The 17175-nt window shown below is 34.8% G+C and overlaps 1 protein-coding gene across 1 annotated transcript in view; it reads left to right on the top strand.

Annotated features, from left to right (window-relative positions):
* The window catches only part of LOC128857595 (disintegrin and metalloproteinase domain-containing protein unc-71), a 287365-nt gene that overhangs the window by 23857 nt on the left and 246333 nt on the right, over nt 1-17175 (top strand). The window lies entirely within an intron of this gene.

Here is a 17175-nt window from a genome sequence, read left to right as displayed (position 1 = left end):
GTAAGTCCGATTGCAACTGATTAGAGGTATACATAAATATACTATTTCTAATACTTATCTTCTGCTGTACATAATTTTCGAATCTGGATGTTGTTTTTGACTCAGGATTCTCCTTTGTTAATCACATTAGTTCCATTACTCATAAGGCCTATTCCAGCTTGGACAAGATCATAAAACATATCTGTCGTTCGGAGTCGGCTTAAAAATTGGAGAGAGGCTCGGCCAAATACCCAACAAAGGGTGTAAGCGCCCTGTATGTATACCTTATACAGGGTGCGCCATCTTTTATGTCGGTATGTAAACGCTGAATAACTTTGTCATTTACCAACCGATCGACTTCAACATACATGCTTTCGATACGTCAATTAAGTACGATTTCAAACATGGAATAAACCCGAAATGCTCGACAAGGTGATGACCAACGCAGAGAAAAGATCGCAGTTTGTGATTGCTAATAAAGGTGTGCATTTGATTGATATTGTATTCAAAAAATAGCTTTAACAAATTGTAAATAACCAATGGGGAGCTTTTTCATGGCAGAAATATACTCGGAAGTTTGCCATTGTCTATCGAGGGGGACTGCTATTAGAAAAAAGGTTTTTCTTAATTTTGGTGTTTCACCGAGATTCGAACCTACGTTCTCTATGTGAAATCCAAATGGTAGTCACGCACCAACCTATTCGGCTACGGCGGCCGCCGTATATATGTATATATACTATAAAAACGTTTCATAATTCTCCAATTAGATCAAAGCTGAATTATGTCTGAGCAATTTCGAATACAATTTATGCTGTTTACTTCCAAAGTATCGCAAGAGTTCTAAGCAGCTTTGTCTATTAAGCTTTACAATCACTTAACTTTAACGAGCCACATCCGTCTTATGGATCCACGCGTATGCTAATAGATTTTAAATCACTTTCTTTAACCCTAGGACTTATACCCAAGCTCCTAAATCTCTAAAGATATTGACTTGAAAGTGTTGATATAGGAAAACGAAGTAAATATACGTCGATTGGTGTATTATTTGTCATGCTAGGTCCATGGATTGATAAGATATAAGCTTTCAAAGTTGACACCTATGACTTCTTATACCCGGGTACAGGTGTGGCCAGTAGCTTTTTTTCTCGTTTTTTCTCATTTTTTGAAGGAAAAACACTTTTATTTATTATTTTCTTTATAAAATATTATTTTAGTGATTATTTCTTATAACTAAATATGCAAACAAATTTAAATTATTCAATTGTCTTCATTATTTTCACAATTATTACATGTAAATGTATTTGAAGAATGCTGTATGCATATTGGGCGCTGACATATTCTGCACATGTTGCGCGTTCGTCTTCTGTGTTGGTTATGGATGTAGCAGAGAAAACAGCTTCCCACCTGCTGTTTCTTTGGTTTTGCACCAGCAGCTGCAGACGTTGATGGCCTATTGTCAGCACTACCTTGCAAGGCCGTACTTATGAAACTCGCGACTGCAATTTTCGTGTTGAAGTTCTGCATCACTTGCTGATTCACCGACCGCTCTTCAATTATGGGCATAGACAGTTCCTTGGCGAGTTGGCGAAGAAATCTCTTACGCTTCGCGTTGGTGCATCTGATGTTGGGATTATTTTCATAATATATGATGTACGCTGCCAATGCCGTCAAATCAATCATATTGAAGAATAGGGACAACGGCCAACGCTTTGTCATCCTTTGGCAAGTATATTCTCCAAGCAATTGCTCCATCACGTCCACTCCTCCTTTTGTCTTGTTATAAAACTCGATCATTTCTGGTTTGGCGCTTTCGCCAATGTGATCATCGTCATGCATTGATGATAGTAATATAACTGCCTTTTTTTTCGGCACATAGGAGCATATGGATATGTTGGGCCTAAAACCGAATGTACTTGACCTCTCTGCACGATCTTTGTGTGCCAACATCTCCTTTGGTATGTAGAGCTTATTTTTCCGCAGAGTTCCAACTGCCGTCGAATTCATGGATGACAAGCTTTCCAGTAGATTTAGGGATGTAAAAAAATTGTCCTTCAGGGTCGGAAAATTCAAATAATTCATCATCTGAGATTTCATCAAACAGGTTTTGTATGTACTGCTCTTTTTCAGCGTCAGATAATCTATATAAAAATAATTAATTTTTATTCCATTTATGAAATTATATTTGAGTTAATTGTATTTACCTCATATATTGATTCGAAGACAAATATTCCATGTTCCTTTTGCTATCCATGTTCTAATATTTTAAATTTTTTCTGACTTGCTATTTTCACAAATATAAATCAACTTCACACTTCAAAAGAACGCTTTACAATGAATATAAACTCGCAAAACTGCCGTTTATATAGCTGCAACACTTAAGTTTCTGGAAGCATTTCTTACCTACCAGGTAGTTGGATTATATCAAATGTTGTTTGTCAGCAAATTCTAGCAAGGGTACAATATAATTAATGTCTTCTTCCAAATAATTAAGAGTGCGCGAAAAAGGTTGTATTCTAAAAATTCTAACAACAATAGAAATTATTGACTTCTTAGAAATAACTTAGAATGCGCGCAATTCTTAGAAGCAGGCTACACATATATGTTTATAACTACTTAAAATATTCGTAAGACAGTCAGCTACAACATTGCATTAAAAAAAATAACTTGTTTCTCAGAAAAAATGAGAAAAAACGGGTAAAACAGGCTACTGGCCACACCTGTACCCGGGTATAAGAAGTCGTAGTAAAAGTTGGGTATAAGTCCTAGGGTTAAGGCATTTATTAATCACTCACTCTCGTTTATCTTTATGTGGCTTCATTAATAGTTCTGAATTACCAAACCACATAAGCTGGAATATCCTCCAAAAACTTTTGCGTTTTCTCTTTTCGTTGTATGCTAAAATGTTTAAACTAAATTATTTAAATTAGGCTCCCGTTACTAGGCCTCTTAATGGTATTAATAGAATTTATAATAGTCTCAATCCTGATTTCGCCTAATGGTTAATAGAAATTATAATAGTCTCAATCTTGATTCTTCCTACAGGAAGAACTCTACAGTTACCCAAGCTGGAATCAAATTACCATTAAGTCTTATTTTTAAGCCATTTTCTGCCCCTAGTCTATACAGTTTTGTAACCATAGACTTAATAAATGAGATTAAATAAGAAACATTAGAAACCAAATAGAATACCTTGTAAAAGGTGACCAGGCAGCATTAATCGTTTTTCCAATTGCTTTGTTTCTGCAGCTGTCGAAGTTGCCAATGACCACTTTGAACGAGCTCGAGGTAACACTTAAGGCGCCATTGTCGAAATAACACCGCACAAATTGAACCGAACCAATAAAAAATTTGCTTCCTCTTTGTAGCTGTAAAGTAAAGCAGAATTTATTTTATATCTGACAACTTTTATACATTTATTTTCCTAAAGTTCTTATCCGGTTATCCTTTATACAGGGTGGGCCAATTAAGACCTACTACCTATAATTGAACTGTTGGACATTTATTATAGAACCCCACAGTACAACACAACGCGTTAAAAGTATCGAGTTTTTCTATTCTTACACAATTAGCCACACAAATTGATTTTTTAAATAATGTTCTGGTGTCGGATGAAGCACATTTCCATTTAAATGGTTATGTCAACAAACAAAATTGTAGATTGTGGGGCTCTGAAAATCCAAGGGCAGCACACCAGCATCAGTTGCACCCATCTAAATGTACTGTTTGGTGCGGTGTTATGGCCACTAGAGTTATCGGTCCAAATTTCTTCGAAAATGAGGATGAAACGCCGGAATCGATTTCAGGAGCTTCTTACAGAACATTTTTTGAAAACTTTTTGCGGCCAATTGCGGAGCAGTATCCTTATTTGTGGTTTCAACAAGATGGAGCAACTGCGCATACTGCTAGGCAGTAGTCTTTAGTCATTAGTAGGTCTTATTTGACCCACCCTGTACAAGTCTCGTAGTTAACTAAATAAGATAAAACAATGCCGGTTATTTTTTTTTTTGGTTTGTTATCCATTTGTATAAATGAGGAAATAGAAAAAAGAACTACTGAGAAGTCTTAAGCATAAGAACAAAGGCAAAAAAAAGCTTTAAAGAACTCTTTGAACTCAAGTTCATTGCAAATTTTTGTCTCAGCTTGCAAAACTGAGATGTTGTTACAGTTAAGACTTGAACGCAGTTGTCTAAGCTAAACAATCTCGCTTCAAAAGTAAATGCACTATGCCAAGACCGATTATCTTCAGTGAAAAACATAACCAGAAACAACATATCGTAAAGCATCCATCCAGCATTGTTTCCAGCTTGAGAAGCATTTCAGCTATAAACTTTTTCCCCCTCCCGTCGTCCGTTACAACTGAATCGCGCTAGCAGGGCATTCGATTACTTTATTAGAATTTAAATTGCCACTTTACGTTCGCTTCAAGCGATTTTCCTTAACGAATTAACCACTCAAAAGTAAAAGCCAGTCGGAAGAGTGTCTAGAGACAAAAGAAAGTAGCATAAATGGCAGCGAATTTGTAGCCAAGCAACCAGCGTTTGAGTGCCGGCATTTAATGCACGAAGAGTGGCCAATTTAACAAACAACAATATAGTTAAAAATCATTCGCAGATACCAGCAAACCAGCAAACCCATCACCACCATCCACTTCCATTTGAACCCACTCTCACACACGCACATGCATACATATACAAGTAAAGATTTCACTGTAGGACGACTCATCAAAATAAATAGGCTCAATAAAAGCGCGAATAAGCGCACAAGAATTTTCGTAAATAAATGAAAAATCGCAAATGAAAAAATTCTGAAAGCACGAAACTAAAGAAATCAAAGTAACAGTAGAAGGGAGGCAAGTGTGGAGGTGAAGTTGTAGAAATGCGCTCTATAAGCATTTGGAGTATGTTAAATGAGCAGATAAATCGAAATTTTTATTGCATGACTTATTTGCGCTTTATCGCCACGCTGAGCATACGAAGGGCGGGCGAAAGTGAAAGACAGACCAGTTGTTGTGCGCGTGGCCACTTAGGTCATTCATTTGCTGCCTTCTTTCGCTTATAACTTTCAATGGCAAGTTACTCGACGTTAAAGACCAGTCAAGTGGCAGCTGTTGCCCGGAATTTAAGACGCGTTAAACGAAATTTAATTGACTGCATTTCTGTTGTTACTTATTATTATAACTAGTAAGTATGCAGTGTGTAGTAGGTGCTGTTTAAGTACGCGTAATTGAAAGCCAAATGCTAAAAGTTGTGCTTGCAGCTGAATAAGAAACTTTGTATGGTTTGGACGCGTGAGAGCGCAACTTAATGCTGCTATAAAAAGAGATAAGAAAAACATGTGTTCACTTAAGCAAATGTACATAATAAGAACATTTCACGGATACACAGACGTGCTTTTAATATTATTTGAAGGCCTTAACAGGCTTTCATTAGCATAACAAAACTTGCCATTATTTTGCTAAACTTCCATTCACTTGCCTATAGCGCTAAGAATAGAAAAAAAAACATATTAAAACTGCAAATCATCACGCAGAGAATAAAAACAAATTTAAATAAAATAAAATCACAAAATAAGTTTGACCTTTTTGCACTAATGAAGTAAAGAATCAAATGGCGATGCTGACGCTAGGGAAGCAGCAGAGTCCGAATAGCGGGCGAGTGAATTGTGTCAGTTGAAATAGGGTCATTTTATTTATGCGTGAGCATTAATTTTTAGCGCTACGGTAATAAAACCAACCAAGAAAATCAACGTAAATAATTTAGACTTGCTCTTTGACCCAACCGCAATACCAACAACATGAAGGAAGGAAGCGGTAATAAAATTTTGAAATATTTCTGCAACCGAAAAAAAAAACAAGATGAAATAAAAAAAAAATATTAAAATAGAAACAGTAAACAATAAAATACCCTCGCAATTTCACTCCCAACGCATTTGATAAATTGCAACCATAAAATCCCAGCGGTCGATGGTGCACGGAGGCTCGCACTAAATTACATTTAGGTCCATTCCTTTTTATAGGTCGCACGGGTTAAAATTTAAATGAGCAGGAAAAATGAGCTGTGCACCCATTACCGGGTTAATAGTGCGAATGTAAGTGTGTGTGTTAAGTGTATGTGTGTGTTGGTTATGTTTGCTTGTGGTTGTTTATTAGAAAAATACACTATGCTATGTTATGCTATGCTATGGTTAACTGAATGCCCAAATAAATAGCATTTTTCATGTTCTTAATTGAGTTGTAAAATTTTAGTATCGGTTTCTGGTCTGCAAAATTTACCAAAATATAGAAATTTCCGCGTTTTATCGGTCGTATTAAAATTCAATGAGGCAAATTAAACGTTTTACGTGTGCTGTCATCCAAATTAGCAATAAACGTAATTTGACTGATGTTGAAAAGGCTTTCAAGGCAGGCTTTCAAACACGCTGACTCGAAGCATTTCGGCGTGTGCGTATGCATTAAAAATTCTGTTTATTCCAGTTTCAAATTAACTTATTTCTTATCTATAGAAATATTACATTTTGTGGAAGCGTAACTATTGTAATATAATTTACTAGGACGGAATTAGAATTTTTAAGAAAGCATTTGAGTTAACGCATCACACGCATTCGCAAATTTCATTAATAACACCGCGTTACACACATTCTGTCCTATGAACCAAATATACTTTTTCGGAAAGGGGAGAAAAAATAAAAATACATGTGTATCTGCGATTTTCATGTACACGTCACATTTTTTTTTTTTTGTATTTTATAACTTTAAACGAGCAATTCCTGTATGCATATCTGTATAGCCACACGATCTCAGGATTAGCTTAACGGATTTGAATGAAATTGGGCACACAGATAGTGTATCACATTTTTAGACTTTTCACCTAGGTGCTGCCACTGACAATGTTTCACGGGGTTGCCACCTGTTCGAAGTTAAAAAAAAAAATTGCATGAGATATGCCAATGTGGGTATCAAAAGAAAGGTATTTCACTCCGCATTACTATAAAGATATAAACCTCCGAATTTTTTTATTAATTTTATTATATTAAAATTAAAAATTGTTACATTAAACATTTTAAAGCTTTTAAAGAAACTTAGGCCTTTTATTTTTGCGTTTGTAAGCATTTGTGTCAGTATCGCGACAAATAGACCAACAGTATTCGCCAAGCATATGCGTAATGTCTTGTCCTTTAAAGCGCTTTTCAATAGCCGCAATGTCCTGATGGAACCTTTCGCCATGGTTATCGCTACAAGCTCCTAAATCAATAGGGAAACAATCTGAATGATTGTGAAGGAAATGGATCTTTAGCGATATTAATATGCCCATTTCGCCATATGCCGAAATCATTTCTGCAACAATATTTTTATAATTGTCAGCTCGTTTGTTGCCAAGAAACTGCTCAATAACGGCAACTGTGCCTTTCCATGCACGTTGTTCGATAGCATTAAATTTTGATGAAAATTCATAACTTACAACTATTTTTTTTATATGCGGACCACTGAAATACCTTAAATTATACACATCATTAAAAAAATAAAGTTACTAAAAGCCTTCGTAAAAAAAAATACCTGCATGAATCTTTGCGCCGCTCAGTTTCGGGAAAATAATGCGCAAACTTGCAATCGCCTCGCCCTCACGATCCAGTTTTTTAACAAAATTTGATACGACACCGAGCTTAATGTGTAGTGATGGCAAAATGATTTGAGATGGCTGCACTAATGGTAGATTTTCTATACTTTCTACGCCTACTTTGTAGCGTGTTCGCGGTTTCCACTTAAATTTAGTGTAATGCTGATCTCTTTTGCGACCTTCCCATGTACACAAAAAGTACTGGTGGGTTGGAAATCCACGTTTAACACCCATGAGTAATCCTACCACTTTTAGATAGCAGCATATTTTCCAATTATGCTCTTGGTAGTTTATCAGCTGTAATATTAATTCCATGCCTTCGTATGTTTCTTTGAGGTTGGTGACATATGCGATCGGGACAGCTGGATGTTTGTTACCGATATGAAGCAGCACTACTTTAAGGCTGTTGACCGATGCATCGATGAAAAGTCGCCACTCCTCTGAAATATGAGGGTAACCAATTTTTTCAAACATCGAATCAATATCCCAACAATAAGCCAGGTTTTTTTCCCGATCTTTGGAGTCCCTTAAAGTTATGCCGAAAATTTAGAAAACATTTTTTTTACGTAATAAAAACATTTCCACGAGTCTGCCTGCAGAAATTCAGCGCGATTGGATTACGGAAAAAGGGTTAAAAATTGATCCAAAGTTTTTCACACAGGCGGACTACCAACTCTATATTTTGGTTCATAGGACAGAAAAAAAGTTCGTTTTTGTAACGCAGTGTAAGTTAATGCTCTTAGGTGGATATTCATTGGTTTTGTGAGATATTATGGAAAAATTTATTTGTTACAAGAAAGACGGGAAGATCTCCATCCCAGCGAAATTGGTCGCAAATTTTATTACTTTTTAAACGGAGAACTCATAGCTTCGTGATTACAACTATCTATTCTTTTCTTTAGCAGAATACTCTTTTTTTAGCTACCAAAAACGTACTCAATGAAGGTTATACTCGTATAAACTTTGTTTTATTATTCTATAAATGAGGGGCCCAATCGAGAAATTTGAAAAAAATTGGGATTGGGTTTATAAATATTTTTTTAATGAAAGTTGGTTTAGATGTTAAGGAGGGGCTTCTAAACACTGTTTAAATACCCCAACATTTCGGAAGTAATAGTTTTCCGATTATTTGCCTTCAAAATGCTTTCAGCAGCTTCACTATATTTTGGTACTGTATTGGCATTGCCCATATTTTCTTTATCTTCGCTTCAAGCGCAGTATAATCAGGATGTGTATTAATAATACATATTTGTATTAAAATACTAGGTTCTTCTATAAGTTTTGCTATTCGATAAGGCGTTCGACGTTGTTCCTAGTAATTTTTTTTTCTTTTGCTATGTTGGTACACTCTTCATATGAATCTATGTGAAATTTCATTTCAATCTGTCAATTCATTATTTGTCATTTAGTATCGACGTGTCACAGTATTTTCTACAATGGAAAAACTGAAGTATCGTGCAGTGATTGAATCTCTTTTTTGGAAGGTTTCAATGCAAAGGAAATTTATAAACGTTGAAACTGTATAAAAGCTTTACGCCATGAAGTAGTATAATAAAAAGATGGGTTGCTGAATTTAAATGTAGTCGTACAAACCTTAAAGACGATCCACCTCAAGAATATGGAAAAACAACTGCAACACCAGAAATCGTAGAAAAAGTACAGGAGTGACTGAAAGAGATTTAGTAGAAGCCCTAGGCATCTCAATGGTCAGTGTAAGCAATATCTTGACTGAAGTATTGGGTTGCAAAAAGCTGTGTGCAAAATGGGTGCCGCATTTGCTAACAATGGAACAAAAAATACATTCGAATGCGACCTTCTGAGTACAACATGGAGGGTTTTTGAAAGAATAAAGTGGATTTCGTACATCCATTCATCAATATGGATGATATTTGGTTTTATCACCATGATCCCAAATCAAAACAAGAAGCTAAGGTGTTGTGTGAACCTGGTTCTTCGGCTCCAAAATGAGTTCGTATACAGAAATCGGCCAAGAAGGTGTAAGCATCAGTTTTTTCTGAAAGAAATTTTGTTAGTGGATTACTTGAAAACTGGCAAGAAAATTAATTCTGAATATTATTATAACCTTCTAGACCAGCTGGAGGAAAAAATTCGTAAAAATAAGCCAGTGTGCAAAAGAAAAAAAATCTTTCACATCAGGACTATGCACCATGCCACAAGATCATTTTGGCAATGCCTAAAATCCATGAATTAAAGTCCGAATTGTTGGAGCATCCACCGTATTCACCCGATTTGGCCCCTAGCGACTTCCATCCGGACCTAAAAAAAAAATCATGCGTGGAAGCATTTTTCATCAAATGATGAGGTCACAACAGCTGTGGAAGTGTATTTTTCATCCCTTCCAAATTCTCACTGCACGAATGGAATTCATAAATTGAAATCAAGTATATTGATGTTTAGGGGGGATATGCTGAGTAATAACACATATTTTAAACCATAAAATTGTGTTTTTCTTATAGAACCGCATAACTTATTGAACAACCTAGTATGTACATATGTAGCTCGGCGAATGGCCGCCTACTTGGAAAGAAGTTCTGGGCAAAAATACTTCTATTCAACACCTCTGTAAAAGAAACCTGCATACGAACTTCGCTCTTTTAAAGTGTGTGGCAGCAATAACTTTTCGCTAAATGACACAACTTAATAAGCCTCCGGAGGACGCATTTACCAGCTTTAGGATGTGGTACAACTTTCCAACGCCCCTTCGCTCCTTCAAATCCTTTTTTGCTGTATTATACGAAACATTCCACAAAAAATAGCTATTTAAAGTAGCCTTTAATTTTTTCCTGGAAAAATAAAAAGTTGTTAAATAGCAAAAATGCTTCGATCCAGTTCAAGTAAATATAGTACCAATTAATTTTTCTTGGCATTTAGATATCAAAAATATATAATCCGTCGCTATTGTCTCATTCTGATGGAGCAAATGAGTTAAAACCTAGCTGCGGTTTGATTCCTCGTATGACACCAAGGTAAATAGCAATTTGTAAGGACGGTCCGTGAAGTTCATATTTTGAGTTTTTCGGTTTTTTTTTTTCTTTTGAAACTCTGAATATCTGGTTTTTAAGGAGTAGGTGCAGCCTTACGAAGTTTTTTCAAATTCAAACATCAAATTCAACAAAATTGAGAATTCAAGTGTTATTGTGTACACGTATTGCGGCTAAGTAAATCAAGTTAATGCGGAGTTGATTCAATTATTTTTTTTGATTCAATTTTTTTTGTTTTTTTTTTTCAATTATATATTTTTATTGAAGGCAACACGAGACCAATTATTTGGAATTATTTAAAACGAATGGCACAAATTTAAAAACTCGATATTGTGGAGCTCATGTATTAAAAGAAATTAATTTAACCCAACTCATTGACATATACAATTTACAACAAAAACGGAACGAAACTAAAACTCTTTCACTCCCTCTGAAAAACGTAATCCTACTTTTCAACAAAACAAAAAAATCCTATTTAAAAACATTCACCAGAAAAAAATTTTACTCAATCATTTGTTTGCACATTTTGATTACATTGTAAGTGCGTTAAAAAAACTTCAATACTTTAAAACCTGGCTCAACATCCACTTTCTATAAGAATCAATCTCGTAAAAAGGCTTTCGCATTTCATACGAAAGCTCAACCGGATCCTGATCGCGTGGCAAACTTACCAACTAAAGTTCGAGTAAACCGCTTCTTAAAAGGAGAGATTAGCTTTGTACAAAATTTTTCGTTAGCTCATCAACCAAAAATTACAAATTTTCACTGTGTTTTTTGTTTTGAGAAAATGAATCGCGTTCCTAAATGGAACAGGGACTCCAAAGGATATATACAATAAACGTAAATGTTTTGAAAATAATTAGTGAAAACCATGACCTTTTTAGGGTGACAAAATCGAAATTTTTTTTCTTCACTCATCTTATAGTAAATCATTTCAAGAATGTTGTGCCAAAATTTTAAGTGGATCGGAGCAGAACTCTCAAAGTTATAGCCTTTGTAGGCACTCTACCTCGAATGCGGAGCATCGATAATTTCTCAGAGTCATTTTTTCAAACGCGTTTTTCCCGAAACGACTTCTTAAAAGTCGGTGCCAATCACAACTCCGAAACTATTCAACCGATTCTTTTCAAATTTGGCACACGTTTTCTAAATCAAAAATACCTCCCCCCTACACTGTTTTTTTTTTATTTTTTTTTTTAAGGTTGTTTTTCACTTACAAATATGGCGAAATTTTTCGCCAAAAATGCTCGTTTTACGTTTTTTTGCCACCAAAACTACAAAAATGAAAAAAAAAAAATTTTATTAATGTAGGGGGGAGCATTACGTCATACTTTAACTGAAAAATTCGACTTTTTTAGTTTCAGATGATTCTACGACGAATGCCGATTGGCACCGCAGAGCACCTCTCGAAAAACATATCTCCAAAAAAACTCTGTCATGGGCTTATTTGTCAATATTTTATTATTAATATTTTTTAAAAACTTATTGAAAAGATGTACAATAACATGCAACTGATTTTATTAAAGTAGCTTAAGCCATATTTCTGTAAAAAAATCAAAAAAAAAGTGTTTTGTTTTAGCGCTAAACCCTACCCCCCCCTTAAAATTTTAAGTATAGTCGGTCTAATAGACGCGTCAACGGCAAAATTCAAACTTAGCCTTCTGTTACAAAAAAAAATGTAGTAGCTGAAGAGCAGTTTTGAGAAAAGTGGTGCTACTAATATATCCAAAAATACGATTCGAGAATGTTTACGTGCAGAATACCTCAAATTCTAGAGCACATTTAAAAACCGCTGCTCTTGTTATCACACATTGAAAACAGACTTGGAATGGGTAAGACAATTGCAGAACAGAATAAGACAATCGTAATATTCATGAATGAGTTTTTTTTTGGACGGAAAAGTTTCATATATTGGGCTTGGTGTACTGCTGGTAGTCGAAAACTTCAACGAACTGTTAAGCATCCAGTTAAAGCTCCTGTTGTTGTTGTAGCAGCATAAACATTCCCCATACTCACATACGGGGAGTGCTGCTGGAATGACAGTCCTTGGCCGGATATAAATCCGGGTCGTTTCGGTAACGTAGAACCGACTATTTAGGGCTGCTTCTCCCAAAAACACTCTTTTTGTTTCTATTTTTCTATTATTTGTCCTTTCTATTTATTGTCAATTTGGGTGCAGTTTTGATGAATAAAATTTACCAAAAATCATTATTACTGTCAGCTGCGTTATTACCTGTCACATTTATTACACAGACTTCTTCTAACTCTGACTTTAAGCTTGAGAAACTGTCATGTTAAGGATTCTAAATGCACAATAGAGTTCAACAAGCTTTCATTTTCTATCTTAAAAATATACAAATTATTATATTTATAATTTATAATTTATAATTTCATGTAAAACGAATGTATTATTGTACAATATAATTTAATGTACAGTTAATATTATAATTAATTTTCTAACTGATTTTTACTTCGCCTCATATAGATTATTTTTTTTTGTTTTACATTACTTCGCAATAAATGCATCAATTAATTTACTATGGCTTTTGTATAAAGTCGGCTATGATATTTTCTAAATTAATATTCAAAATCGAAAAGAGTGTGAAATCCCTTTAGAAGAAAAATGAACACTAGACACTTAAATTTTACATGCATTCAGACCTTTTGATCTTATCCATGAAAGCCATGCGAACATTCATGAATTGTTGACGTAGTAATAATTGAATGGATTGTATTCGCCCTACCAGGCTTACAACAGATTTTCATTCACACGTACAGCGAACACATACCTACTCATGCGTATATATAAGTACATAGAGTAAGCTCTATGTGCATATGTATGCAAATGGCATGCCAAAAGGCACAGACGCACTTGTTCGCTCAACGAATTTCAATTGAACGAATAGTAGAGTCCTTTTGCCCTTTCCAGTTATGTAAAGGAGGCAACCGACTGAATGACCGACCTTAGTCCCTAAAGGTCTTAAGACATTTTTAATTAACCAAGTAAGCATACGAAAACAATGCTTACTCACAAGATTAGCCGCTTGACAGTACATACATACACATGCATATGCATGTAGTGGATCTATATATTTATGAGCACAGATATGTGCAATATGTAAAAGCTATCCCTTTTTGCTAAACCAACGCTTATGTTTGTTATGTTTTTTGGCAGCTCATCCAAGCTAACAATTCAACTGAAATTCATATTCTTAAACCAACTTATAAGTATTTGCGTTATGTGTGTTGGTGTTTGTGTTTTTGTTATTTTATACTTATGTTCTATGGAATTGCTTGCCACATAAGGGCGTTTTCTGTTAATTTCCTGCTTGAACACACTTTCGCCGACATGAGAGCTACCATCGCCACCCCCCACATACAAAGTACAAATATTTGCTCATAAAAGTAGCTCCGAATAATACATAGAAGGAAAAAATGGTAGAACTATGGAAATGGACATACATATTTGAATACATAATATAGATATATGTAGATATGTACAGTAGCGAGCATAATTGAGTGCACGATGGAGAGAATAATAAGGTGGTGTCGATCGTAGACCGCTATTTTGCTCTCAGCGAATTTGACAGAATCGATGTGTATGTGACGTAACACTTGTGCAATTTATTCGTGTGTTGTTTGTAAAATTTGTTCTTCTTCTTGCATTCTTGTTTGCATTTTCTGCACCAATTATTATTATTAGAAGGCCATTACGCACTGCGACCAGAGCTGATCTATTGTGAAAGGCCTATTTTGTAATCTTAGAGTTTTAGGCTTTTTTAAAACTTTAGCACAATTTTGGGTTTGTTGTTCCAAAGATTGCGTGGAGATACTACGATATCACCAAGGTGAGGAAGTCTCTGTCTGCCCAACGCAGGACATTCACAAAGCACATGTTCTGAGCTTTCTATGTCCATTTCGCAAAAGCGGTAGACATTGGTCTCAGATAGACCAATATTATTTAGATGATACCTCAGGCTGCAGTGACCTGTAACATATCCTGTTAAAAGACGCAGATCTACTCTGTTTAGTGAGAGAAGTTTGTCAGATATTCCGTTGTTGGGACTTAGGAATAGTTTGGTTTGACGCTGACCGGCACAGTTTAGCCAGTGTGCGGCGAGCTTTCCTTCTTCCCATTTCCTAAGGAATTCGTTAATGTGGCCTTTTGTCAGTCCACAGAAAGGCGACACGCAATCATTGAAGAACGCAATCTTGTTTCTAAGATTCTTGAATTGAGTATATGAAGACTTTTTTTAAATATTTACGCTGTTTTTCGAGTTATATATTTTTTTGTTATTTTATTTTATTTTTTTGTTCTTTTTTTTTTGTTTTTGTTATTTTTTGTTTCTTGTTTTTTTATCTTTTTTGAAATATTCTTCGCTCTTTAATCTACTCCATATAAATCATATTTACACATAATTTAGAAAAACTCAGACAATTTCCGAAAAATTTCGGTTCATATCACATTGAATTTTTGGTTGAGGTACCAGTTTTAGGCGGCTAAAAAATCACTGATCTTAAAAAAAATGTATGATGGCGCTTGTGGTTTTATTTTCAAATAACAGTGGCATTTATTAAATCTGATGCTGGTTCTTTTTAATTTTTCTTGCAAAACGTCTTATGTCTTCCCTTCCTCACGATATTAATTTTACTATAGAAGAAAGTGTAAGAAGACGTGTGATAAACAAATTATTAAAAATTAAAATCATATTTTAGCTTCATAAAACTTGCACTTTTTAAAAATTCTGATTAAAATGTCTAAAATTTAGATGCAAATTTTTTGAATTTTCTAAATTTTTTATAAAATTTTAAGGTTTGGTTTATATTGTTTTGGCTAAAGACTGAATAATTAAGGAAAATAATAGTATAACCAAAATTTAATGAGCTAAAATGCATATTTAAAATTTTTCTTAAACTTAAAATTAAAAAGTGTAAAATTTAGATCAGAATTTTTGGAATTTTTTCTGAAGTTTGTAAAAAATCCTAAAGTTTGCTCTCAATGGTTTTGATTCAATAATGAACAATACATATGAAAATAAATAAGAAAAAAATTTAGTTCACAACACATTGTGAATATGAAAAGAAAATCCTAATGTGTCCAGTTATGTTCCCTACTGTTTGTATGTACGTATGTGGCAAGAGCCAAAAGTGGGAGTATCTGACAATTACTTATACAGATGCATGTACATAAGTACACATGTACATAAATATATCAAGTAACAAGCACTAAGCTAACAATGTAGGCGCAACGCTCATACGCACACCTACATAAAACACTCACATCCATGTTTATAGGCTAATGCATATAACCTTTAAGTGTGGCACGAACTTAAGAAAACAAGCAACGCTTCCCAAAATATTCAATATACTACTATATAACATAACAAACATGTGTTCGGGACAATCAGTTCGGAGAACGTTTGTTTAACCTTCATTATACATACTTACACATGTCTATACAAATGTAAGTTATTTTCTTCATTGCGTAGAATTTCAATTTCTATGATGTAGAGTACACAAAATAATAAACAGTTGTTTTCGTTCTTATTATTTGATTAGAGGCTTCGATGCTTCCACATATACATACAAAAATTTAGTAAGTGAACTGACTAGCAGCGACTGGCAAGTGGTCCCCAACCAGTGCGACACAATTATGCCAGCCATTGACCCAATTCGTAGGCTAAGAGCTAACATAGATAGTTGTGAACATAAACTACTTGCGCAAATTTCCATGCTTATGACCCCAATCGAGGCAAAATGCTTTCTCGAAAGATGCTGCTCAAATTTCGAATACAGAAAAATAGCAGGCAGGGCAATATATGTATGTACGTGATGGCAAGTATTAATTCAAGTACGATAACAAGGCGTTCACATTTGTGAGTTTTCTTTGTATTTTACAAACAAAAAGCAATCGGGGTGGAAAATATGCGAGTTGTTCCTCCACAATTCCAGAAATAGGTTCTAGCATGGCAGCGAAACACCTAGTAAGAGATTTACGCGCCGTTTACCAGGGTTGCTATTTAGGTTTTTGGCCCAGCAATGAAAAACTGAGCATTAGTAGTTGAAAATGGTTTAATTCTTCTCAGAACTATTCTGCATGATGACCAATACACTCTTGCACTCGGTTGAACGAAGCATCTTGTCCAGTTGCGTTTTCGCAGTGTTTTTTAAATTCTGTGGGATCCAACGCGTACACGCTTTTTTATCACAAGGTGATATTTCAAAATCTTATTGAGAGTCATCATACTAATATCCATGCATACTACAATCTCATAGTATGTGAGATAACGATTTGCTTTCTTACCTTGATATTTTCTAGCACAAGTGAGGTTAGATATATCTGGCTGGTCTGAATACTTGCACATGTCAAATAGGCCACAAAGGTCGGAAGTATTACCAGTGTTGTTAAAAATTTGTTAAAATAGTTCGTGATACATGTCTGGGCAAGTTTTATAAAACAATTTAAACTTTTGTCAGCAATGTCCTTCAGAGATGAAAAGTATATCGATCCCAGGTAGTTATAAACCGTTCTGTTTAGAGCAGGACAGTGGCAAAGTTCTAGTTCTAACAACTCATTCTTC

The sequence above is a fragment of the Anastrepha ludens genome, chromosome 3, assembly GCF_028408465.1.
Source record: "Anastrepha ludens isolate Willacy chromosome 3, idAnaLude1.1, whole genome shotgun sequence".
NCBI classification, from domain to species: Eukaryota; Metazoa; Arthropoda; class Insecta; order Diptera; family Tephritidae; genus Anastrepha; species Anastrepha ludens.
Note: the sequence above shows the minus strand (reverse complement) of the source record. Positions and strands in the feature narration are given on the sequence as shown.